General features: G+C 44.7%; 1 long non-coding RNA gene across 1 annotated transcript in view; it reads left to right on the top strand.

Annotated features, from left to right (window-relative positions):
• Positions 1–24,004, top strand: part of LOC111752662 (uncharacterized) — a 31,765-nt gene extending 7,761 nt beyond the window's left edge. The window contains exons 2-3 of the long non-coding RNA XR_010317994.1: positions 4,543–4,625; positions 23,613–24,004. This is a non-coding gene — a long non-coding RNA (uncharacterized LOC111752662). The remainder of the gene's footprint in view (positions 1–4,542; positions 4,626–23,612) is intronic.
• Positions 24,005–25,773: the final 1,769 nt, after the last annotated feature.

The following is a 25,773-nucleotide window of genomic DNA, read 5'->3' on the forward strand; positions in this document are numbered from 1 at the left end:
GAACAGATTCTGTGCTCAGTCTGGGTCTTTAAAACCTGACTCATGAGGCATTTGGAAAGAAGCAATTCAAATTCTACCTATTGCTGGTTAAAGAGGTTTCCTTCATCACATGGATGGCAGTGCTGCCTTTAACTTTGGCAAAAGTGCTGCCATTTGGAGCAAATTGGTTGCCATCAAGTCAACTTCGACTTATGGCGACCTTATGTGCTTCAGAGTAGAACTGTACTCCATAGTGTTTTTCAGACTGTGAACTTTTGGAAGCAGATGGCCAGGCTTGTAGGGCAGTGACTACAGCTTGGTACACACAGAAAGGCAGGAAGGTGAGTACTGTCTGGTGCACACAGAGAGGCAAGGTGGTGAGTTCAGCCTGATTCACAGAGATAGGCAGGGTGGTGAGTTCAGCCTGGTACACACAGAGATGCAGGAAGGTGAGTACTGTCTGGTGCACACAGAGAGGCAAGGTGGTGAGTTCAGCCTGATTCACAGAGATAGGCAGGGTGGTGAGTTCAGCCTGGTACACACAGAGATGCAGGGCGGTGAGTACTGTCTGGTGCACGCAGAGAGGCACGGTGGTGAGTACAGCCCACTGCACACAGAGAGTCCCTGTGGTGAGTGTAGCCCGGTGCACACAGAGAGGCGGGGCAGTGAGTACAGCCTGGTGCACGCAGAGAGGCGGGGCAGCAAGCGCTGTATGGTGCACACAGAGGCAGGGTGCTGAGTACAGCCTGGGGTACACAGAGAGGCAGGGCAATGAGTACTATATGGTGCACGCAGAGAGGCAGGGTGGTGAATATAGCCTGGTGCACACAGAGGCAGGGCGGTGAGTACTATGTGGTACACACAGAGGGGGAGGTGGTGAGTACTGTATGGTGCACACAGAGAGGCCAGGCGGTGAGTACTGCATGGTGCACACGGAGAGGCGGGGTGGTGAGTACTGTATGGTGCACACGGGGGAGGGGGCGGTGAGTACCGTATAGTGTACACAGAGAGGCGGGGCGGTGAGTACAGCGTGGTGTACACAGAGAGGCGGAGCGGTGAGTACCATATGGTGCATACAGAGAGGGTGGACGGTGAGTATTGTATGGTGCACACAGAGGAGGCAGAGCAGAGAGTACAGCCTGGTGCACACAGAGAGGTGGGGTGGTGAGTACTGCATGGTGCACACAGAGAGGCAGAGAGGTGAGTTCAGCCTGGTGCACAGAAGTGGCAGGGCGGTGAGTACTGCATTTTGCACATGAAGGAGGCAGAGCGGCTGGAGAGGACAGGCAGGCCCCAGTTGGAAGCATGACATCCTCCTCCTGAGGACGCAGTGGCATCTGTCCTGCTGCTGGGGCGCTGCTGGGTCCTAGTCATGAAAAATGCAGCCAGTTCTTCCTGACCCTCTGTTGTCAAGTGTTCAAACTATTTCTCCACCCAGATAGGTCTCTTGGCTGCTTCTAACTTGGGAGTGAATCTTGAATCATGTGGGGTTGTTTTGTGCTTAGGTAACAAATGTGTGTGATGCCAAGACAATAAATTGGTCCAGCTGATGTTCAGACAGTGTCATGTGGGAGACAATTCTCTTTGGCCAACAAGCAAAAAAAAAAAAAAAAAACAAAAAAACCTACGCACTCCTTTTACTTTTTCTGAAAGGCTTTACATCTGCAGCAGCTGTACTATATCCCAATCGACAAGTGGAAAAAGGGTGGATTATGTTTTTTCTTTCTCCAAAACATAATAAAGCAGCTATCCATTTCTGTCCCAGAGTTATTTCCTGAGATGAGAGCCCTTGAGAGCCCTGGCGACTCCCACTTTTTGGTTTCCTCCCTGGGCAAAGGGCTTTCCCCCCAGGGAAGTGCCATTCATATCACATGTGGCCTCACTGGAGACAGCCGGCGTGGAATGTGCCACACGTGGGCCTGGGGTTTCCTCCCTTGCTCTGTCAGTTGGAAAGAGAAAACATTTTTCCACTGACCACTTTTCCAAGTGTGTTGCTATGAGGAGTGTTGTTTAGCCAGCAGACTGAAACCCTTGGTCTCTGAGCTGGGCATCAGAACATGGCTGCCAATTCCAGAAGGCCTTTCTCTTTCAAGTATACAAGAGAAATAGGAATTCAGAAGGAATGCTTGAGCGGGAAGAAGCGTTGGAGCTCACTGAGGCTGTCCTCACAGTACGTGGTCAGGACCCTATTTCATCCTAAGGGCCCAGCACAGCGACTGACACGCAGTAGCTGCTCAGTATTTTTAGAAACAAACACTGAACAGGTGACCGCTCACGTAGATGTTAGCAATGTCCTTGGGCTGGAGTTGTTATCGTTATGCTGTCCAGTCGGCTCTGAAGGACTAGAGTACCTGGATCTTTTTCTACTCTTCAGCTTTACCACCGGGGAGTCCTTCCTGGGTCTCTTTTGCTGCAATCAAAATTCCCTAAAAAACTAAAAAGCAAAATCTTGAATAACATAGCCTAGTGTTCCAGAACCCTTAGTTAATTTTTTTTTTTTTTAATTACTATTATTTTGGCTACATTCTACCTGGGGGAGAAAAGACATCATAACGCAAGGTTTTAGTTACAAAACATAAACACATTTCTGGAATAAGTTATTTCTTTAGAAGATTTTTAGCTCACATCTCCCAACCATATTATATTAGTGGCTTTGTAGATTACAGCCCTTTTGTATAATTTCATATTGCTGAGGTCGGTTAACTACATTATTTAAATGCATTTTATGTGAAAGAAGATATGCCCATTGGTTGTCACGTTGTACCGAGATGGTGAACCAAAACTGTAAACTGAATATAAGATATATCTTAGGAAAAAAAACAAACAAAACCAAACCCCTTGCTGTTGAGCTGATTCCAACTCATAGCGACCCTAAAGGACAGAGCAGAACTGCCCCATAGGGTTTTTTCCAAGGAACACCTGGTGGATTCGAACTGCCAACCTTTTGGTTAGTCGTGGTAGCTCTTACCCACTACTCCACCAGGGTTTCCAAGATATATCTTAGCAAAACAAACAAACAAAAAAAACTATTATCACCCAGTTGATTCCAACTCATGGGACCCCATGTGTATCAGAATAGAACTATGCTCCTTAGGATTTTCAATGACCGATTTTTCACAAGTAGATTGATAGACTTTTCTTCTGAGGAGCCTCTGGGGGGACTCAAACTGCCAGCCTTTCAGTCAGAAGCCAAGCACTAAACCATTAATACTCTTTCTACTCATTGAAATGTGTCAATTGCTTTATATGTTAGCAAGAATAAAGGAAAAAGATCGATAAATACAAACCTGAAAGCAGTTGAGACTAAAATTTCAGTTCCGAACAATAGGAATTTGACCTCTGAATGATGATGATGTCGTTGTTAGGTGCCGTCAAGTTGGTTCCAACTCATAATGACCCTATGTACAACAGAACGAAACACTGCTGGTCCTGCACCGTCCTCACGGTCGTTTCTTTGTTTGAGCCCATAGTTGCAGCCACTATGTCAATCCATCTCCTTGGGGGTCTTCCTTTTTTCTGTTGACCCTCTACTTTACCAACCATGATGAATACGCCTAGGAATGTAATCTTCTAAGTCATCCAAGAAAGCTTTTTTTTTTTTTCAGTGTATGTAGTATTGAATTTATGAAAGTGTGTGAACGAATACATTTTGAAAAGCATTTAGATCAACAGAAATAGATGATTTTCCTGATAACCAGCAGCTAGGTGGAAACTCCCCTCAGCCAGAACATTCTTCAAACATTCTAATCACTCAGTCTTGCAATACAGATAGTAGCTCTGAACAAGCAGGGTGTGATAGCCCTTCTTTTTTTTTTTTTTTTTTCCAGATGAATACTGAGTATTCAGTCCCTTCTCCAGGGCTCCTCTTGGGTGTCTGGGCCTTGGGGTACTGGTTGATGTGGCTCTTCAGTGGAGCCTTTTCATCCTCTTTCTCCAAGTTCTCTATTCCTTCCTGTGTCAATTAATTTACCCCACAGCTGTGTACTGAGTACCTGCTACATGTGCCAGGCCTGGTGTGGGGAGGTGGGGAGGGTGATGCACAGTCCCTGCCCAGAAACCCTACAGAACCTTTACTGCCCGTTGAACCTATTATCCACGCTACCTGGTACTGTGATACGTTTCCCTACTACATTATCGGAAACCCTGGTGGCGTAGTGGTTAAGTGCTATGGCTGCTAACCAAGAAGTCGGCAGTTCGAATCCGCCAGGCGCTCCTTGGGAACTCTTTGGGGCAGTTTTTCTCTATCCTATAGGGTCGCTCTGAGTCGGAATCGATTCGACGGCAGTGGGTTTTTACTACATTATCAGCCCCGGAGGTTCGCAGTGCCTTGCACCCAGCAGGGGCTCTCGATGAGCACTTGTCAGGGAGCATAGCGGCGCACAGCATGAAGCCCGGTGGTGGACTGGGACTCAGGGACCTCTGTGGCCACTTGGCCTTTCTGCGCTTTACTTCCTTTCCCTGTAACACCGAGAAGCGAGAGAGAGGATTCCTAAAGAGACCTCTAGTTCTAGCACTGGAACCCACTGTGTGTGCCAGCCCTCAGCGACTGCTTTCTCCCACCAGGTGCCGAGAGCGCCATGAGCTACTTCGCGGACTCGGCGGTGAGCAGCCCTGCGCCTTACTGTGCAGCGCGCCCCGGGGTGGCGGTGAGTCCTGGGGCACTGCTCTGCCCTGGCCCCCTCTTCTCTCCTCCCCTTGCTCCTTGTGTCCCGCCTCTCCTAGTCACAGAAGCTGGGATTTGCACTCCCTTTGGAATAAAATCAGCTTTGACTCTTTTGGAGCAGCTAAACTGTGAGATTTTTATCTTTAAAAAGTTTTTTCTTATTATGGTAAAATATATAAAGTCCCATTTTAACCATTTTAAGTGTAAATTCTATAGTATTAATGATATTCACCATGCTGTGCAACGGTTAACACTCTCCTCTCCCGGGTGCTTTTCCTCCTGAAGCAGAAACTCGGTGCCCTCTCAGCCACAGCTTCGCATTCCCCCCTCCCCGGTCCCTGGTGACCCTTATAAACTTCTGTCTGTATGTTTGCCTGTTCTAGATAGTTCATAGAAGTGGGATCATACAACATTTGTGCTTTTTTGTTGGACTTATTTTACTTAGCATAATGTTTTCAAGGTTCATCCATGTTGTAGCAAGTATCAGAACTTAATTACATTTTGCAGCTGAATAGTATTCCGTTTTATTTATCCGTTCATCTATTGAGGTACACTTGGGTTGTTTCCACCTTTTGTCTATTGTGCATAAAGCCACAGTGAACACTGTTATACAAACATCTGTCTCAGTCCCTACGCAATTATCTTCTTATGCAGCCCTGGTGGTGTAGGAGTTGAGCGTTTGGCTGCTAACCAAAAGGCTGGAGTTTGAATGCGCCAGCTGTTCATTGGAAACTCTGTAGGGCAGTTCTGCCGTGCCCTGTGGGGTCGCTATGAGTCAGAATTGACTCCATGGCAATTTTTTTTTTTTTTTAATAAACACCCAAGACAGCTGGATTTACTGATGAAGATTTTAGTATTTTCGAGTTTCAGAGACTATGACTCAAACATGGGTAACGGTTTATCCAGGTGATTTTCGCTACTCAGCTCATTTGGTGAAGACTTTTCAGGTATCAGTGTATCTTAGAGCCATTCAGAGTATAATTTAACTCATTTTTTACTTCATGCATAAAAGCTAAATAACAAAAGTTTTCTAATCACATAATTTATAACTGGAGATGAAATGTGACGATAAGTTTATGAATCCTAGAATAAGAGGAGTAAAAGGAACTTTAGAATAAAATCCAGGTGGTCAAGTTTCTTGCCCATAGGAACGAAGACCCTCGCCCAAGCTGTGTGCTTATCAAGAGAAATGCTTAGATTCATTTCTTCTAATAATGCTTAGATACATTTCTTATAAGTGGACTGTAGATCCTACAATGCTGTCATTGATCAATTCCAATGCTAAATGAACCACTAATGTTAGTGGATATGTTCTGTATGTTTCTATACAAAGATTTCCAGTTCTAGCTGCCATTGAGTCAATTCTGACTCATGGCGACCCCATGTGTCAGAGTAGAACAATCCTCTCTAGGGTTTCCTTGGCTGCGACCTTTCAGGAGGAGATCACCAGCCCTTTTCTAGAGGCACCTCTGGGCATGTTCGAACCGCCAACGTTTTGGTTAGTAGCCCAGTACTTAACCATTGGTACCACCCAGGAACTACTTATACAACCATAACAGTCATAAATGATGAATGTCTAATTCTGGAAAAGGGCAGATCAGTTCATTATTAACTCTCCACAGCACATTTGATGGTCTAAATAGACACCAATCAACCAGAGCTTTTCCGGACCCCAGGCTCTGACTGTGTACCGGCCACCGTTCTGTATGGCTTTTTAACACTGGCATTCTTAAGTGAATCTCCCTCTCACTGTGATGTGTATTAAAACATTTTACTTGTTCGAAATTCTTTTCTGTAGCTTTGAAAATAGAATTTCTCGAAAGCTATTCTGTGTTAAAGGGAGAAGACCCATTTTAAGGATAATCAATAAATCTCTCTTCACTAGCTGTTCTGTACCACATTTTTCTTCTTTTTAAAATGGCTTCTGTTTGCATAAAGCACCATTAACTATTCTAAAAAATTAGAATCGGAAAAAGAAACCGTAATTCATGTCAGAAATATTTTTTGAAAAAAAGCGAGCGCAGCCGGGAGTCACTGAAGCTTGCTTAGTAGAACTTGCCAAGGGATTCGCACTTTAAGGTCACTCGAAGGGTGGGAGAAGCTGCCAAGGAGAGGCCCCTCCTGTTTCTTGCACGGGGTTATCACCTAAGGTCAGCACAAATTACATTTTTCTTAAGGATGATAATGTAGAGATTTATTAAAATAAATAATGATACCGTGATTTCAGGGCAAACTGTCATTAACTTGGAAAAATAGGTTTTAGCCTATGTTACTTCTCCTTACCAGTATTGTAATCAAATCAAAACAAAATTAATAACTTGTCTAAAAAAATCAATGCCACACAACTTTGAATTAATTTTATTCCATTTTAGACACTGATATAAAAAAAAGATTTTACTTATAAGTACACCTACTCCGTACTTATCGATTGTCTCATTATCCAACATTTCGCATTTACAACAGTAAAAAAATCTGTCCGACTATTTTGCGCATTAACGATGTACATCTGTCAGTAACAAACGCCCAGGTGCGAGGCGAGAGTAACCTTGGCTGTGATAGTTAAAGTTATGTGTCAGCATGGCTGGGCCATGATTCTCAGGGGTTTGGCAGTTATGTAATGATGTAATTTGGCAGTTATTTTCACATAATGTTGGTTTTCCCATAACAACCTGCTCTTTGGAACTGGACCATGTTGATAAACGAGGAGTAGGTGTATACAAGTTGCAGGTATAATATTAAATTATCTTAGACAGAATCTCTGGAAATTGTCTAAGATCAAAAAACTAAAAACCAAATCACTCTAAGCTCATATTTTAAACTAAAGAGCCTTTCCTTTCCCAGCTGAAGACACTGGGTGTTTTTAAAGTGTTTTGAATGCCTTTCACTGGCTTCAAAGCAAAGGATTTATCTTTTCCCCCAACAGCCATATCTGAAAAGCTTATCAACGCTTGAGATGCTTTTCACTACAAGTTTCAGAGTTGCTAGGGTGAAAGGAGAAGGTTGGGTTAGAGAACTGCTAAGCTATGGTTCTGGCACTTTGACTCATAATTTCTCTCTGAGCCTCGTTTTCTTTGTCACTAGGACTACTTAACCCTTCAGAGCCAAAGGGGAAGCAGAAAAGTCCTTTAACTTATTTGTATATTTTCTCACAAAGATGGATAGATAGATGCCCATTGCTGTCGAGTTGATTTCGACTTATAGTGACCTTATAGGACAGAGTAGAACTGCCCCGTAGGATTTCCAAGGAGTGGCTGGTAGATTCAAACTGCTGACCTTTTGGTTAGCAGCCTGAGCTCTTAACGACTGAGCCACCAAGTCCCCAGATAGATAGATAGATAAATAAATAACATTTATTAGTGGAAGCTTAAGTTCAATAAACCAGCTGTAACGGATAACCTCCAAGTTCAGGCTGGGCTGCAGTAAACAGTAAAAGAGTCTGTAAATAGTTTATAAAGTATAACCTCTGGGACATTGGCATTAATTTGTTCCTTCAAAGAGATAGTAGCAAACAAATCTTCGACTCTCAATTCCAATCTCAGATTTTGTGGAGAAGTGACCACACTTTCGTTGGCTTTCCCAGACCAGAAGGTCACAGCCTCGGGCACTCTGGGTCTTCTCAGCTCTCCTGGAGCCCTGCTGTCTAGAGCTCAGCCTGTAGTGCTTGATCAGCTAACCCAAGTCCTGCTGGTCTCAGATTTAGTTATACTGAGAGGTTTGAGGGTGAAAGAAAAGTTATTACAGCAGTGAATTTTCAACTGGGGGTGACTTTGCCACCAGGGGAGGTATTTGGCAATGTCTGGAGACATTTTCGGTTATTACAAATTGGGGAGGCGGGGGTGGTGGTGGGGTGCTACTAGCATCTAGGGTGTAGAGGCCAGGATGCTGCTAAACATCCCACAATATACGGGATAGTTCCCCCCAACCCCCCTGGCAAAAAGTTACGCAGCCCTATATGTCAATAGTGCAGAGATTGAGAAACCCAGGGCTACAATAGCCACAAGGTCAGGTTCGGAGGTGGAATGGTTGCTAGGTGTATCGATGGGTCTAAGCAGGTCTTTGTTAACAGTCACCAGGAGTTGATTGCAATTCATGGCAACCCCACGTGTGTCAGAGTAGAACTGTGCTCCATATGATTTCCAGCGGCTGATTTTTCAGGAGTAAATGGCCAGGGCTTTCTTCCAAGGTGCCTCTGGGTAGACTCAAACTCCCAACCTATTGGTTAGCAGCCGAACCTGTTAACTGTTTGTACCACTCAGGTCTTTCTTACTTGTAAATTTTTGTCTAAGAAAGTGAAGCCTTAAAAACAAAAAACAAAACAAACAAAAAGTACGTGTATGTTGGAGGAGGAGGTGTCTGCTTAGCGTGCTGCTTTAGTTGACCAAGAAACAATCTGCTAAACCAGGATATGAATATTTTCCAGTCCCTAAAGATGGCCAAGTCTCATATTACTTATTTGTAGATTAGAGGTTGCTTTAGCGTTATCCGATTATGCATAAAATAATCCCAGTTTGGTTGTAAAATCTGTGCCCTAGTCAGGTAACTGCCATTTTACACAAAACTCACACCATCTGCCTGGGGTCTGTTTGTCAAAAGCAGGACATGTGTTTTCCGCTTGTCAGGTCAGACCCTCAGGAGACTATGATGGAGAAAGTGATGTCACAGCCAGGAGGGAAAGAAACCACACATTTGGAAGTTGTCCGGCCATTTTGTGGGCGGGGGTGATGTTTTCAGGTACCCATATGGGTTCTGTGTCAGGGACCCTGTTATGGATTGAATTGTGTCCCCTAAAGATATGTGTTGTAAATCCTGACTTCTATGCCTATGGTTATAATCCCATTTGGGAATGGATTGTCTCTGTTATGTTAATGAGACAGGATTAGTGTAGGGTCTATCTTGAGTCAACCTCTTTTGATACATAAAAGTGATTAAACAAGCCAGGAGAAGCAGAGATGGGGTAAGATAGATGCCAAGACACTTGGAGACCTCCAAGGAACCAGGAAGCGGAAGCTGAAGAGACAAGCACCTTACCCCCGAGTTGACTGAGAAAGCCTTCCCCTAGAGCCAACACACTGAATTTGGGCTTCTAGCCTCCTAAACTGTGAGAAAATAAATGTCTGTTTGTTAAAGCCGCCCGTGTATTGTATTTCTGTTATAGCAGCGCTAGATAACTAGTTAAGACCCTTTCATCTAAGGGAAAGAAGTACTTCTTCCTGTTTTGCTAGCTCAGCAGGCCCACATTGAGCCCTGGAAGTCCCTCACAGCGCTAGTCCTTTCGTCCTCTCATGCGTCATCCTCTCACTCATGTCTCTGTGGTGACAGAGCTGCTGAGAGAAGGCCTGAGAGGGCCAAAAATGTCCCAGTCCTGGCAGCACACGGGAAGGAGGAAATGCGGGGGAGGTCCTCGGGGTGAATGAGTGACCACTGGGTCATGAAAACTTTAGGAAGCACCTTGAGCAGTTCAGAGAAAAGGGACAGTGCTACCCACTCAACTCCTGTCCGCTCCAGGCCTTTGGGGACACAGTACTATGTCAGGGGACAAGGTGCCAGTGCCTGAGGGATTGTGTGAGTTCCCCAAAATGCCAGCATTCCCTAGGAGGAGACCTTGCTTGGGTTTGGGGGATATTCTTTGTAGGCCAAGGATGGGGTAGCTTGCCACTGAGCCTCTCTGCCTAGTTATAATGTGCTTCTCATAAATTTGGCGATTCTGTGTTCTGAGTGAAGACGGGGGTTCAGAAACTGTCCAACAAAAGGCTTTTTTTAAAAAAATAATTTTTATTGTGCTTTAAGTGAAAGTTTACAAATCAAGGCAGTCTGTCACATATAAGCTTATATACACACCTTACTCCATATACTGCCACTTACTCTCCCCCTAATGAGTCAGCCTGCTCCCTCCTTCCAGTCTCTCCTTTGGTGACAATTTTGTCAGTTTCTAACCCTCTCTACCCTCCTATCTCCCCTCCAGACAGGAGATGCCAACACAGTCTCAAGTGTCCATCTGATACAAATGATAGCTCACTCTTCATCAGCGTCTCTCTCCAACCCATTGTCCAGTCCCTTCTATGTCTGATGAGTTGTCTTCGGGAATGGTTCCTGTCCTGGGCCAACAGAAGGTTTGGGGACCATGCCCACCGGGATTCTTCTAGTCTCAGTCAGACCATTAAGTCTGGTCTTTTTATGAGAATTGGGGGTCTGCATCCCACTGTTCTCCTGCTCCCTCAGGGGTTCTCTGTTGTGCTCCCTGTCAGGGCAGTCATCGGTTGTGGCCAGGCACCATCTAGTTCTTCTGGTCTTGGGATGATGTAAGTCTCTGGTTCATGTGGCCCTTTCTGTCTCTTGGGCTCATAGTTATCATGTGACCTTGGTATTCTTCATTCTCCTTTGATCTGGGTGGGTTGAGACCAATCGATGCATCTTAGATGGCCGCTTGTTAGCATTTAAGACCCCAGATGCCAAAAGGCTTTTTTTAACTTGTAAATTTATTATACGAAAGATTTCAGAGTTGTATAAATGGGACCACATTTGTTAGACACATCACTGCTTTTGCTGTACAGAATAAAATGGGAAACCAGGGCTTCTCCAGACGAGATCACAAGATCACCAAGTAAATAGGGCGATGGAGGTGTGCTTGAGTACAGGGGTGATGTTTTCAGGTACTCATAGGGTATATGTCAGGAACCCTGTTATGTATTGAATTGCAAAGAGGCAGCAGGGCTCTCAGCTGGGGGCTGGACCTGGGTGGCAGCCCAGTCCTTCCGGTGCTGTTCCAGGAGGACCTGTGGGCCTGCGGTGTTGGCCGAACCTCTAGTGTGGTACGGGCAAAGGGGAATAGCACAGCTGGGTGGCTTGGCTGAGCGCACTGCAAGAAGGAGCTTAAACTCCCTGCTCTCAGGCACTGAAACCTTTGTTGACCAACCATGGGTCTTGCTGATTTCTTCATGGTTTGAACAAATCCACTTTTGTACCTTTTCCTTCTCCATTTCACACACAAAAAAAAAAAAATTTTTTTTTTTTTTTTGACATGTAACTCTATTTCCACTTCCTGACCCTCTGGTGAGGCAGAAGGGGGTCCAACCTTATTCCTTTCTCTTTTTCCCCAGACATTGGGCCAGGTAGCTGTGCAATGTGTCACAGCCTCTTGTAAAGGCAAGCTCTTGGGCTTTGAAGTCAGGAAGTCCTGGCTACTCCTCAGCCACAGGACCTTGGGCAAATTCCTTAACTTCTCTGCGCCTCAGCCTGCCACCAAGACTGGCTTCAGTTAGCTCCCCGTGTCACCTCTCCTCATTGTCTCCTCCCTTTTTTCTCTGGACTTTTGGTTTTCTTAGGTGGATACTTGGGGGGAGAAGGAAAAGGGACTTCCACCCCTTGTCCATACAAGTGTACTGCCAGGACAAGATGGGGCTACTGGGGTAAAGACCGAGACATTCTTATGGGGCAACCTCCTTGCTTCATCATCATCTCGCACTGGAAACAACGCTCTTGGCACCAGATCAAAGCTCTCTTGTAGTCGGCTGGTGGTTTACAACCTCTTTATGTAAACAGACCTGGTTCTCTTATCTTGAGTAATTGCAGGTTAATTGGGCCTCCCTGGGAAGCATTGCCCTCCTTACCCGTTGCTTTGGCTGTGCACACTCTTTCCACTCACCTCCCCACCATGCCTCAGTTGACCAGCTGAGGATTTATCCTTCCCTGCTCTCCTTGTTGGAAACCCTGGTGGTATAGTGGTTAAGTGCTATGGCTGCTAACCAAGAAGTCAGCAGTTCAAATCTGCCAGGTGCTCCTTGGAAACTCTATGGGGCAGTTCTGCTCTGTCCTCTAGGGTCACTATGAGTCGGAATTGACTCGGTGGCAGTGAGTTTGCTTTTGGCTCTCCTTGGGAAGAGTCTGTGTTTCTATGAAGCTTGGTGTCTAGACCCTTTCCTTCTCTTTGGGAATATTGGAGAACAATGGATAATCTAAACGGGAACTAGAAAGGGATTTATTTTCTCGTTGCTTGAAATGGAGAGATTTATTTTCTTGTTGCTTGCCCCTGGAGAGATTTTTGGAACAGAATGTTTAGGGAAATTATTTATAGCCATAAATCTTAATGATAGTCAAAGAAGTTGAAGAAGAAGAAAAAAAAGGTAACCATGTATTTTTTTCAGTAACTTAGAAAGGAGGACTTTTCTAAGTTGTGGGTGAAGCCAGCATAGAGAATTTCAGAGCCAGGTCACATCTTAATAGACCATCTCACAATATCAGGAAATTAAGGTCCTAAGAGAATAAAGGAATTGCCCAAGTTTACAAAGCTGGCGAGGGGTAGAGTGCAGCCCAGGCGTCCTGGCTCCTGGTTTAGAACACTCCTAACTTCCTATAGCATTCATTTTAGTCCTGTTTTAGGTATTTGTTGACTTACATAAGAACTACTAACAGACCTCCCTTCATGCGTTCGGATGCCTTATTTATGTGAATTAGCCTTCCCAGATGTAGGGGGAAACCTCCATTTTGTAGACTGCTGAGCGAATTGGAACTACTGGCTAGTCTTTCAGCCGTGGCCAGTTCCCCCAACCATGGCCCATGACCCGGTTCTGAGTCAGTCTTTTCCTCCATCATTATACTATCCTGTAAGGGATGCCTGAAGCTGTCATCTGTGGTACCACTGGGTGTCTGAAGTTTCATGCTAAGTGAGCGGTCACTTGGGGATCTGCAGCACTAGAAGCTGACAGATAATACGTGTCTCACTTAAGATTCTCCTGTAAGACACAGTCAAGTCCAGGAACCCAGGGCTGTGGTCCTCTCTACTGGGCAACCCAGTGATGCCCCTTGGCTGTGGGCTTGCTGGGGAGTCAGGTGATGGTGCGCTCAGACCCAGCGTGTGTGTGTCACCACACAGCCTGGTGTGCTGCCTGAGGACCAGGAGGTGTCTTGGGTGGCCTTGGCTGGGGTGGAATGACTTATGCTCTTTCCGACAGCACTCGCTGTGCTTCCGGTTCTATTCCCTCCCAGCCTGCAGTGTGCCGGGCCGCCCTTCACCCAGGCCTGTGCTTGTCACACTCATTGTTCTAAAAAGAATTTCCTGGCCTTGAGTCCAAAATTAAATTGCCCTTTGAGTGTTTCCTAGTATGTCTGTTTCTTCCCCTGCTGGTGGCCACGCCAGCCTAGCTTCAGCTTAGCTCTCAGGAGAGCCAAGGAGCATTTCTGCATGGCCTTCTTCCCTCTCCCCTCCAAGAGAAGGACAAATGTGTCCCCTGAATTCAGCAGACATGGGTGGGCGGGCCCAAGAAACTGCCCCCACCCCGCCCCATCAGTGTCCTGCTGAGGGGCAGATGGAGTCTGCCTCAAACTTCTCCTTTGTTGTTGCTGTTAGCTGCCATCAAGTCCACCCAACTCCTGGTGACCCCGTGTACCACGGGGTGAAATGCTGTATGGTCCTGTGCTATCCCCATGATTCGATGCAGATTGGGCCATTGTGATCCATAGGGTTTTAACTGGCTGATTTTAAGAAACAGATGGCCAGGCCTTTTTTCCTAGTCTGTCTAAACAGCTCATATGTAAACTGCTTGACGGTCACATGTAAGGAGATGATAATTTACCTAGCACGCCCCTGAGGATGGGAAGATGAGACTTTCCGTCTTGACCTATCAGATTTAGAAGCTGGTGCGGTTGTTCAGCTCATGGTGGAAGGGCAACTGCATACAATGAAGTGGAAGCTTGTTAAACTATGAAATTGTCTATTTATTGCACAGACTTTTATTGAGTACCTACTGTGTGAGGAAACCCAGTTGGCACAGTGGTTAAGAGTTCGGCTGCTAGCCAAAAGGTCGGCAGTTCAAACCCATCAGGTGCTACTTAGAAACCCCACGGGGCAGATCTATTCTGTCCTGTGGGGTCGCTATAAGTCGGAATCGACTCAACGGCAATGGGTTTGGTGTTGGTTTACTGTGTGAGAACCCCCGTAACGGTTCAGCAGTAAGGTACTTCCTGAGTTCACTTTTCTATCCTGAAAAATTGAGGAGCATGGTGGCAAGGCAGTCCTGGAGCATGGTTTTAGGGAAAAATTGAGGCAAACAATTCATATGAAAGCTGTGATAAATTGTGTATCTAAGGAATATTGTGTATCATGAATCCAAGGTAGGACTAAGACAACTTTTGGCCCTATGGGCTTCTCCACTCTGCTGTAGCTATTCCTCAGGTGAAGGCTGTCTGTCACAAGGTCAGGAGAAGTAATCTGAGTGGATCAGCAGAAAGGAGAAGTCGAGTTGGAAAGGAACTTGGAGATCATTGAGGCCACCGTCCTGAGGAAGCAGAAGCTTAGAGGGGTGAAGCAGCAGCCCAGAGGAGCAGGACTTGAACCCAGGCTTCCTGATTTCCAGCCTTCTGCCTTCCTACTGGAAACCCTGGTGGCGTAGTGGTTAAGTGCTGCGGCTGCTAACCAAGAGGTCGGCAGTTCAAATCCTCCAGGCGCTCCTTAGAGTCTCTATGGGGCAGTTCTACTCTGTCCTGTAGGGTCGGTATGAATGGTAATCGACTCGACAGCAGTGAGTTTTTGGTTTTTTTGGCCTTCCTACTAGGAGTCCCTAGGTGGTGCGAGTGGTTAATGTGCTCACTGCTAACCGAAAGTTTGGTGGTTTGTGTACACCCAGAGGCACCTCGGAAGAAGGTCCTGTTCATCTACTGCTGAAAAATTAACCATTGAAAACCCTGTGGAGCACAGTTCCACTCTGACACATGTGGGGTCTCTATGAATAGGCATCGACTCCCTAGCCACTGGTTTGTTTTGTTTTTGGTTGGTCTTTCTACTAGAGTGTGTGCATGTCTAGGGCATTCCTGGAAAATAATGAACAGCTACCACCTGGATGGCAAGGCACAGTGCCCATCCATCCAGTGTTAACTCAGTTTGGCCCCTGGGCTAAATGTCTTTAAAAAAGCGGCAGCATCTATAAAAATTTATTGTGCCTTACCTGATTATGGCCTTGTACTAACGCTAAACTCAAGGATTATGAACTCAAAGTACAGATTTGTTCCCATAGAGTTTATGCACTGGCTGACACACACAGAAGATTAGTAACTAGGGAGTTTATCAGCAAATACCTGGATATTCAAGGGTGCTTGGCTATAGGCAGAGCCCTGGTGGCACAGTGGTTAACAGCTGAGCTGCTAACCAAAAGGTCAGCAGTTCGAATCCACCAGCTGTTCCTTGCAAATCCTATGGGGGCAGTTCTAGTCTGTCCTATAGGGTCACTATGAGTTGGAATCAACTCAACAGCAATGGTTTTTTTTTGGTTATAGACAGAAAGTAACCTGAAGAATAGATCAGATTCACTCACGTAGACACACCAACTCTATGTCTGTGATTTTGTGTTGTAAATGTACTCCCTTAGTCCCTCTTTTCCAGTCTCAGGGGACTTTCAGGACAGAGAGAAGGAAGACAATGAGAAATGGTTCTGAGACCTGGAAGGCCTGATCCAGTGGGAAAGAGGAGAAGGGAGTCCTAAGGAGATACAGGTTTCCCCTGCTATCTTAAAGTAGAGTGTGCTTATGAAACCTTTTCTAAGCCAAGATGGTGTAATGTGAAGAAGCAATTATTTATATGGGAAAAATTCTTGAGTGTTCCCAGACTCAAAAAATAACCTACCAGATCCTACCAAGTAACACATACAACCTAAAGGAACACTAACATAGTAACAGCAGGAATGATATGATAAATATACGGCCTGTGTAAAGTAGAGATAATGTGGACAGTGGAGGGTCACTTACCAGAATCAGGAAGAAATGAGCACACTGGAAGACTGAGAAGTGTTGGTGGTGATGATGGGAGCCCTGGTAGCCTAGCTGGCAATGTCACATGGGGCTGAGTTGAAGGGCAGGTGTCTGAATCCCGGAGAAGAGTAGGATTTATGTCATGGATTGAATTGTGTCCCCCCAAATGTCTGTCAGCTTGTCTAGGCCATGAGTCCCAGTATCATGATTGTCCACTGTTTGTCATCTGATGGGATTTTCCTATGTGTTGTGAACCCTGTCACTGTGATGTTGATGAGATGAATTGGTGGCAGTCATGTTGATGGGATCTACAAGATTGGATTGTGCTTTGGGACAATCTCTTTTGAGATATGGGGGAGAGAGGTGAGCAGGGAGACAGGGGGACCTCATACCACCAAGAAAGCAGCACTGGGAGCAGAGTGCATCCTTTGGTCCCAGGATTCCTGTGCCTGAGAAGCTCCTAGATGGGGGAAGATTGATGATGGGGACCTTCCTCTGGGGCTGACGGAGAGAGAGGGCCTTCCCATGGAGCTGACGCCCTGAGTTTGGACTCCCAGCCCACTAGACGGTGAAATAATGAACTGTGTGTTGAAGCCATCCATCTGCAGCATTTCTCTTGCAACAGCACTAGATAACTAAGATGGCTGGATTCAAGGACAGGGGTTCGAATCCTGAGAAGAGCAGGATTTACGTTAACTGTGAGTGCCGAGGGGTGAGTCCTACAGTTAGAGAAGTGTACAGAGCACAAGTCGAAGATGAATCTCAGGATGTAGGGTGTGTGTGTGCGTCACCAGGCATTTGATTGGATGTGGCAGAGGAGTTTGAGAGGAGGACCTTGGTCAAGCCACTTGGGCTGCTCAGATGCCAGCTTTTTCTCTAACAGCCCCCAGAAAATAAATGCTGAATGCTATTTCCGCTTTTTCCCTTATTTCATAAAAGTGAAAATCCTTTCGGGTTTCTTTCTGTTAGTAAAAACAAGTACTAATGTAGGTCTTTTATAAAAGCGAAGTAGTGTAAAGCAAACTTTTGAAAAGCGGGGGATACCTGTATTGTAGGGGAGATGGGGTGGGGAGATGGAAGTCCCTGACTCTGAAACATTAACAAACCCAGTTGCTGTTCCAGCTCATGGTGACCCAATGTGTTACAGAATAGAACTGCTCCATGTGGTTTTCTTGGCAGTAATCTTTATGGAAGCAGATCGCCAGGACTTTGTTCTGTGGTGCCACTGGGTAGGTTCGAATCATCAACCTTTCCGCTACTAGTCAAACACTTAACCATTTAGGTCCCTCAGGGACTCCTAATCCAACTCTTTTCTTTATAGCAGGACTGCTGCTCAAGGCTGGAACTAGGCTGAGGCGAATAAGGCACTCACATCAGGGACAAAACTTAAGAGGGTGCCAAAAAACTCAGCAATCAAGCTAAATAACATTCCAATGCATTGTTTTTTCAAATAAAAATGAACGCAGAAAGCAATTTAAAATATCCAAATCTTAAATCAAGTCAGGATGGGTATTACTCATTTTTGCTATTGCCTCAGGCTCCAATGTGGTCGATGCCAGACTGCTCCGACGTCAGTCTCCTCACCTGCTGCCTGGCCCAGTCCGTCCCACTTAGCATTGTCAAATGAGTCTTCCGAGAACACACTGATTGACCGTGTCACACCCCTCTCCTACAACTTCAGTCGCTGCCTCCTGAGGCAAGATTCCTGTTTCCTGTTCACAGCCCTTACATTGGGCTCTTACTCTGTCCCCCCACCTTTTAATTCCTACTATGAACCCCCCATTGTAAGCATTCTCATGCTTAGGAGCAAGTTTTAGCCCCATGCGTCTCACCACCAAATGGGGCAGCCTTTCTATACAACACCTACCAGAATTTTTCTTCTTCCATTCTTACATAGTTGCATGTATTCTTTTTCACCCTTAAGATATGTTACCTCCTCCTTGTTTTTGAGCTCTAGGCCCTTACGAGAGGGTGGTTCAGTGGTAGACTCTGGTTCAATTCCCGGCTGGTGCACCTCATGAGCAGCCGCCATCTGTTTGTTAGTAGGGACTCATATGTTGCTATGTCGCTGCTCGGGTTTCAGTGGAGCTTCCAGGTTAAGATGAATTAGGAAGAAAGGGCTGGCAATTTATTTCTGAAAAATCAGCCAGTGAAAATCCTATGGGTCACAATGGTCCCATCCTCAACTGACCATGACGATGGTGCAGGACTACGAGATGTTTGTGTTTTGTTCCATTGTGCATGAGGTGGCTGTCATAGATTGAATTGTGTTCCCCAAAAATATGTGTATCAGTTTGGCTAGGCCATCATTCCCAGTACTGTGTGATTGTCCACCATTTTGTCATCGGACGTAATTTTCCTATGTGTTGTAAATCCTATCTCCATGATGTTAATGAGATGGGATTAGTGGCAGTTATGTTAATGAGGCAGGACTCGATCTACAAGATTGGATCGTGCCTTGAGCCAATCTTTTTTGAGATATAAAAGAGAGAAGTGAGCAGAGAGACAGGGGAAACCTGATACCACCAAGGAAGCAGCGCCAGGAAAAGAGCGCAACCTTTGAACCCAGGGTCCCTGCGCTGAGAAGCTCCTAGTTCAGGGGAGGATCGATGACAAGGACCTTCCTCCAGAGCCTATAGAGAGAGAAAGCCTTCTCCTGGAATTGACGCTCTGAATTTGGACTTCTAAACTTTTTCTTTTTTAAACTAGACTGTGAGAGAACAAACTAGACTGTAAGAGAATAAACTTCTGTTTGTTGAAGCGATTAACTGTGGTATTTCTCTTGTAGCAGCACTAGATGACTAAGACCATCACCATGAGTCAGGCCAACTCGACAGCAGCTAAGAACAACAGGGCTCTTTCATATGCTGTTCTTTACCAAATACTGTGAGCTAAGTCTTACTCAACTCTTCAAGTATTACCTTACAGCACTTCCTCCAGGAAGCCTTCCCTGCTCTCTATTAACCCTGTCACATCCCCTTGCTGTAGCTTCCTGCTTACTTGTCTGTATACTTCTAAGGGCAGGGTCCGTTTCTTCTTCCTGTTGTATTCTTGGCATCTAACGTAATACTTGACATGGAGTAGGTGCCCTTCATTAGCTTCACAAATGCCTGTTGCCGTAATTCACTGAGTAGCTGTCGTGGAACAACGGCCGCCATTCTTGAATGCTCTGTCCCTGGGCCACAGAAGCTTCATGTTGTACAGGTAGGAGAGAAGGCAGCCTGAAGTAAAACAGTCCGGCTTAGAGTTCTGTATCCATTATTGGATCAGCTCCATGCCTTTGGAAATGTACCTGCCCTCTTAAGGCCTCAGTTTGCTTTTCTGTAAAATGGACATAAAAATGCTAGTCTTGCAAGATTATAGCGAGGGTCAAGTGAGACCATATATAAAAAGCTTAGCGTGCAGCAGGTATCGAGATGTATGTTAGTTCCTTTCAGCTATCCCCTGTGGGGTGAATGGAAGAGGAACCTTGTCAGATGATTTCCTTAGAACTTGTGACAGGGATGGGAGTACTGTTTGCATCTCATTAACTCATATCCAGTTGCAGCCAGGAAAGGAAGGTGCTGATGAATGAAGAGACAAGATGGACTTGAACTTGCTTTGGGTGGTGTCCTTTCAAAGCAACGAGATGGGGGTTGTGCTGCATAGATTTCTGACCTGCTAAATAACCTGCTTCTTTCTCCTGAACCGAGATAGTTTCATAATGAATTGGAACGGCGATGTGGTTCTCTTGACTAAAATGTCATTTTCATACTCTATGAAGTAGTTATGAAGTCAGTTCATGAAATGTCTAATAAATAAGCAGGTGTCTAGATAATGAAGCCATAAAAGGCTTCTCAGTAGCCTCCACCAGCAGAGATGCTTGTGGTTTCTGGTAGTTTGGTTCATTGCCACCTTCTCGTTCTTGAAAATAGGTTTCACCGAGGACAGCTAAAGAGGAAATATGTTTTAAAAATACACCCCAAACCAAAAACCAAACCTATTGCCATCGAGTCTATTCCGACTCATAGCAACCCGATAGGACAGAGTAGAACTGCCCCCAAAGGGTTTCCTAGGCTATAAATCTTTATGGAAGCAGACAACCACATTGTAAACAGAGAGTTTTATTTATAAAATAAGAATGAACTATCCCTGTCAACATGAGGCATTGGTGTTTCTATAACAGAAGCTTTGCCTTCCATGTAGGAGGCCCAGGTTTGATTCCTGGCCGATGCACCTCATACGTGGTAGCTGTCACTGGTGGACTTAGTGTTTCTATGATGCTGAACAGGTTTCAGTGGAGCTGCCAGGCTAAGATAGACTAGGGAGAAAGGCCTGGAGATCTACTTCCAAAAATCAGCCAATGAAAACCCTGTGGTTCGCAACAGAACATTCTCTGATCCGCATCCAATCATGGGGATGGCACAGGACCAGGCAGTGTTTTGTTCAGTTGTGCATAGGGTCACCACGAATTGGGGCCAGCTGGACAGTAGCTAACAACAGTATCCCTGATGAAGAAGGACTAGGTCTGGGGGCCAGGAGAAATTCCATGACAAAAGCCAACCATGTAAAATCAGGCCGTTACTCTGCATGTTGTTACCCGAAGGCTGTGAGTTGACCATGATATAACTACCTTGGCACCACCCGGGTCTGGTACCTCCTTACTTTATGGCTAACCCACTGACTGATCGTTCTGCCTTCCATCTCCCCCTGCACATCGTATGCAGATAATTTTCTTTCAACATCTTGGCATTTTGCATCCTGCCTTCAGCATCCTTTACTTAGCAGTGAAAGTGTAAACCTTTAAATCTGAATTCAAGTTCTCCTTGGGTTCCCACCACCCTTGCATAGCCTGTAACAAACGATCTAACCTCCTCCCCTTCCTTCTACCGTCTTACAGGCCTCTTCTGCTTTAGGCAAACCATGTACACGCTGTTCCAAAAAAGACAGGGTGGGTAACTTAGAATTCTCCTTTATAACACTTATAATTAAAATTCCTTCGCTCAAGACCCTTATTCGTACAGCTCTGATCCTTGGCATTGGATTTCAAGCCAGGCTTCGAAGGAATGTGAAAAGATGGGGATAGGTATTGAGAGCACACAGCTTGGTTATAAGTTTAGGAAATGTATTCCAAACTGATGGAGTTTCAAGGTCTTGTTGAACAGCTGCTTATTGTTGGGAATTCAAAATAAATATTTAATATCATTGCTTCGAGAGCTTATAGTATTAAAATAAAATGTCAGTAAAATGGTTTTAAGCCAGAATTAAGGAAACATTTCTGACTGAAGTTCAATAGAGTGTTCTTGCTGATGATTTCCCTAAATCTCTAGGCCCCAAACTCAAATAGCTGGCAAATCTGCCATTTCTATTGTCTTAGTTCTCACCAAAGCCTCCTGGGAGCAGAAGGCCAAGGATGGTAGCCTTAGCTATGAAGAAATCTCCATTCATTGCCAAGGGTGGTCCTACCTTCTCAGTACCTTTACCCCAGCTGCAGGATGCACAGTCCCAAAGTAAAATTCATCCAGTCCCAATCTGAAGGATTTTATGAATATTATAGAAAACGTGGTCCAAATTAATGAGGTTTTAGAATGTACACAAAACTTTCTTCCACATTTTGAGCGTCATTTTTCTCTATATCAGTACACTGCCTTCTGCTATTTTGACCAAGCATGGGTGAAGAGACAATTGCAGAATTGGAGAGGGAGTAGGTGGTGAGGGATGGGACCTAATCCCATAGTGCTCAATTCTTACAGTATTTCAGCTTCGGGAGAGAGGGAGCCTAAGAGGTTCTCCAATTAGGGAATCTGATGGGGGTTCTGCAAGCTACTCTTTAGGAGTGAGAATACTGCCTTAAGAGCTACATTTATTAGCACTTAAATGTCAATAGATTTAACCACATCAAATTCTAGCAGAGTTCTCTTCATTGGGGTTTTTAGGGAGTTGGAGGGGCTAAAAGAGGCATGAGAGAAAATAAAATGGAAAAAGTAAAAATTGAGGATGGGCTGGTGTAGATTAGACTCCTGGTCTCAGGAAATACTCTTTCAATAAATCTGCTGCTTCTCCTTTTATGTCTTAACTTTTAATCCTCTTGCCTAATCCCAGGAATGTTAAAGGTCTCCTATATTAAAATATTTATGTAAAACAGTACCTAACTCATACTGAGGACCAAGGAGTCCTGGTTTGTCTATGGATAAGTGCTCCGCTGCTAATGGAAAGGTTGGTGGTTCAAAGCCACCTAGAGGCTCCCTGTGATCTGCTTCAGTAAAGATTATAGCCTGTTACACCCCGTGGGGCAGTCACATGGGGTGGCTATCAGCTGGAATCGACTCCATAGCACCCAAGGACAACAACACTGAGGGCCAGGCTCCACAGACAGTATTTATTACATGCATTTCATACAATACACAATTTTATTTGGTGCATTTCATATCCTATTTTATATATATTTTTCTTGCACATATGATTTCATTTACTCCTCCTACTTTATGAGGTAGGTATTATTATCCCCATTTTGCAATGAGTAAACTGAGGTTTAGATTAAGGAGCATGCCCAGGTACCTCCTTAACAAATGGTAGAGCCAGAATCGGAATCCAGGCGCACCTGGCTGCAAACGATAGGTTTCCACAGAGCACATTTGACTTCCTTAGAAACTGATGGGTAGATAGTACAATTTATGAATTCCATAAACCTGATGAGATGGTGGGACAAGCCCTGAATGTTGGGAGAAATTGAAAATTCCTGTTTCAAAACCTGTACCATTAACACCTATACACGTTGATTTAATGAAAAAGGAGGTGAATTTTATTGTATGTTGTGGATTCCTTTTTTGTTTTTCTTTTGGCATTTCTCACCTATCAGATCTATGATATTGTAATAAGTCTTGTAAGAATATTCTTTCATGGTGTTTTTACAAAGTAGAATACCACTGGAAAAAAAAAAGCCAAGTTTGTATACATGCAACTTGACCAGCATTCTGTCTTGCTGTTACTTAGGGGTCCTTATCTGAAGGTTAGAAAAGGTAGTCCTCAAATGCTGGTAGAAATGGTTAAATGTGTAGAGTCTAAGCCTGCAATTCTTCTCATTTCCTTTGTCTTTTTGGAAGGGGATGGTGAATCAGTTGTTGGTTCTGTTTTGTAGGCATTTATGGATAAGTCCTACTTATATGTTGTTGGATGATATGAAGTCATTTTTCTGTTAGCACTAAACTATAGAGATTTTCCTCTTAATAAATGTCCTTTTTTTTCCTGGTCACAGAGGCAGGGGCCTATCAACACCTATGAAGATCCTCGAATGGCCTATGGTTTCCAGTCCGGTTATCACCAGCAAAGAGCTTGTTACCCCTTCTGGGATGAGATGGCCACTCAGGAAGTTCCTACTGGTCTTGAATACTGTGGCCCAGGTAGGATCATAAACAAAGGCTGGGAACGAAGATAGAGTTGGAGGACAGCGGAAATTTGATCGGGCTGCATTCTCTGAAATAGCCAATCCAAAATCACAGCGGCCATGGCTTACATTGGTTCGGACACTATTGTTCTCTAATGGAAAGTCCCAGGGTTTCTCAATAATTTTGGGTTGCTTTGTTCTCCAGTGACAGGAAGGCTGAATTCAGGAATAGCTCCAAGAGAATTTTCTGTTTTTTTTCTTTTTGCACAACCTATGTTTTATTTTATTTAAAAAAAAAAAAAAAATCTTTCCGGCATCTCTCATTTTTTGGGGGGGGGGTGGGGCGGGCCTTAGGTGAAGGTTTACAGAGCAAATTAGTTTCTCATTAAACAGTTAATACACATATTGTTTTGTGACATTGGCTGCCAACCCTGCAATGTGTCAACACTCTTCCCTTCTCGACCTTGGGTTCCCCATTTCCATTTGTCCAGCTTTCCTGTCCCTTCCTGCCTTCTTGTCCTTGCCCATCAGCTGGTGTGCCCATTTAGTCTCATATACATGGTTGAGCTGTGTGTGGTTTGTTTTATGGGCCTGACTAATCTTTGGCTGAAGGGTCAACCTCAGGAGTGACTTCAGTAATTAGTTAAAAGGGTGTCAGGGGGCTGTACTTTGGGGGTTTCTCCAGTCTCTGTCAGAGCAGTTAAGTCTGGTCTCTTTTTTTAAGTTAGAATTTTGTTCTACATTTTTCTCCAGCTCAGTCTGAGGCTCTCTATTGTGATCCCTGTCAGAGCAGTCAGTGGTGGTAGCCGGGCACCATCTAGCTGTGCTGGACTCAGTCTGGTGAAGGCTGTGGTAGTTGTGGTCCATGAGTCCTTTGGACTAATCTTTCCCTTGTATCTTTCATTTTCTTCATTACCCCTTGCTCCAGATGAGGTGGGATCAGTAGACGTATCTTAGAGGCCACTTACAAGCTTTTAAGACCCCGGATGCTACTCACCAAAGTAGGGTGTAGAACATTTTCCATATAAACTATGTTATGGCAGTTGAGCTAGACGTTCCCTGAGATCATGGTCCCCAGTCCTCAGCCTAGTAACTTGGTCTCTGTGGGAGTCTGGATGTGTCTGTGAAGCTTCTGTGATTTTGCCTTGGTCAAGTTGTGCTGGTTTTCACAGTATTGTGTACTGTCTTTTCCTTCACCAAAGCTACCACTTATCTATTAGTGTTTTTCTTTCTCCACCCCTCCCCTCCCTCATAACCATCACAGATTTGTGTGTAAACCTTTTTCATGAGTTTTGTAATAGTGGTCTCATACAATATTTGTCCTTTTGTGATTGACTTATTTCACTCAGCATAATGCCTTCCAGATTCAACCATGTTGTGAGATGTTTTGCAGATTAATCGTTGTTCTTTATCGTTGTGTAGTACTCTATTGTGTGCATGTACCATAGTTCGTTTATCCATTCACCTTTTGATGGGCACTTAGGTTGTTTCCATCTTTTGCTTTTGTGAATAATGCTGCAATGAAGCAGACCAAAAAAACCAAACTCATTGTCATCGAGTCGATTCTGACTCAGCAACTGCAGTGAACATGGGCGTGCATATGTCTATTCATGTGACAGCTCTTATTTCTCTAAGATATATTCCAAGGAGATTGCTGGATCATATGGTATTTCCATTTCTAGCTTTTTAAGGAAGCACCATATCATTTTCCAAAATGGTTGCACCATTTTGCATTCCCACCAGCAGTGCATAAGAGTTCTAATCTCCCCATAGCCTCTCCAACATTTCTGATTTTCTGCTTTTTTGATTCGTGCCAGTAATAAGGGGTGAGATGGTACCTCACTGTAGTTTTGATTTGCAATTCTCCAATGGCTTGCAGTCAAGAGCATTTCCTCATGTGTCTGTTAGCCACTTCAGTGTCTTCTTTGGTGAAGTGTCCGTTCATACCTTTTGCCCATTTTTTAACTGGATTATTTGTCTTTTTGTTGTAGAGGTGTTAGATTTTCCTACAATTTAGAGATTAGACCTTTGC

The sequence above is a fragment of the Loxodonta africana genome, chromosome 15, assembly GCF_030014295.1.
Source record: "Loxodonta africana isolate mLoxAfr1 chromosome 15, mLoxAfr1.hap2, whole genome shotgun sequence".
NCBI classification, from domain to species: domain Eukaryota; kingdom Metazoa; phylum Chordata; class Mammalia; order Proboscidea; family Elephantidae; genus Loxodonta; species Loxodonta africana.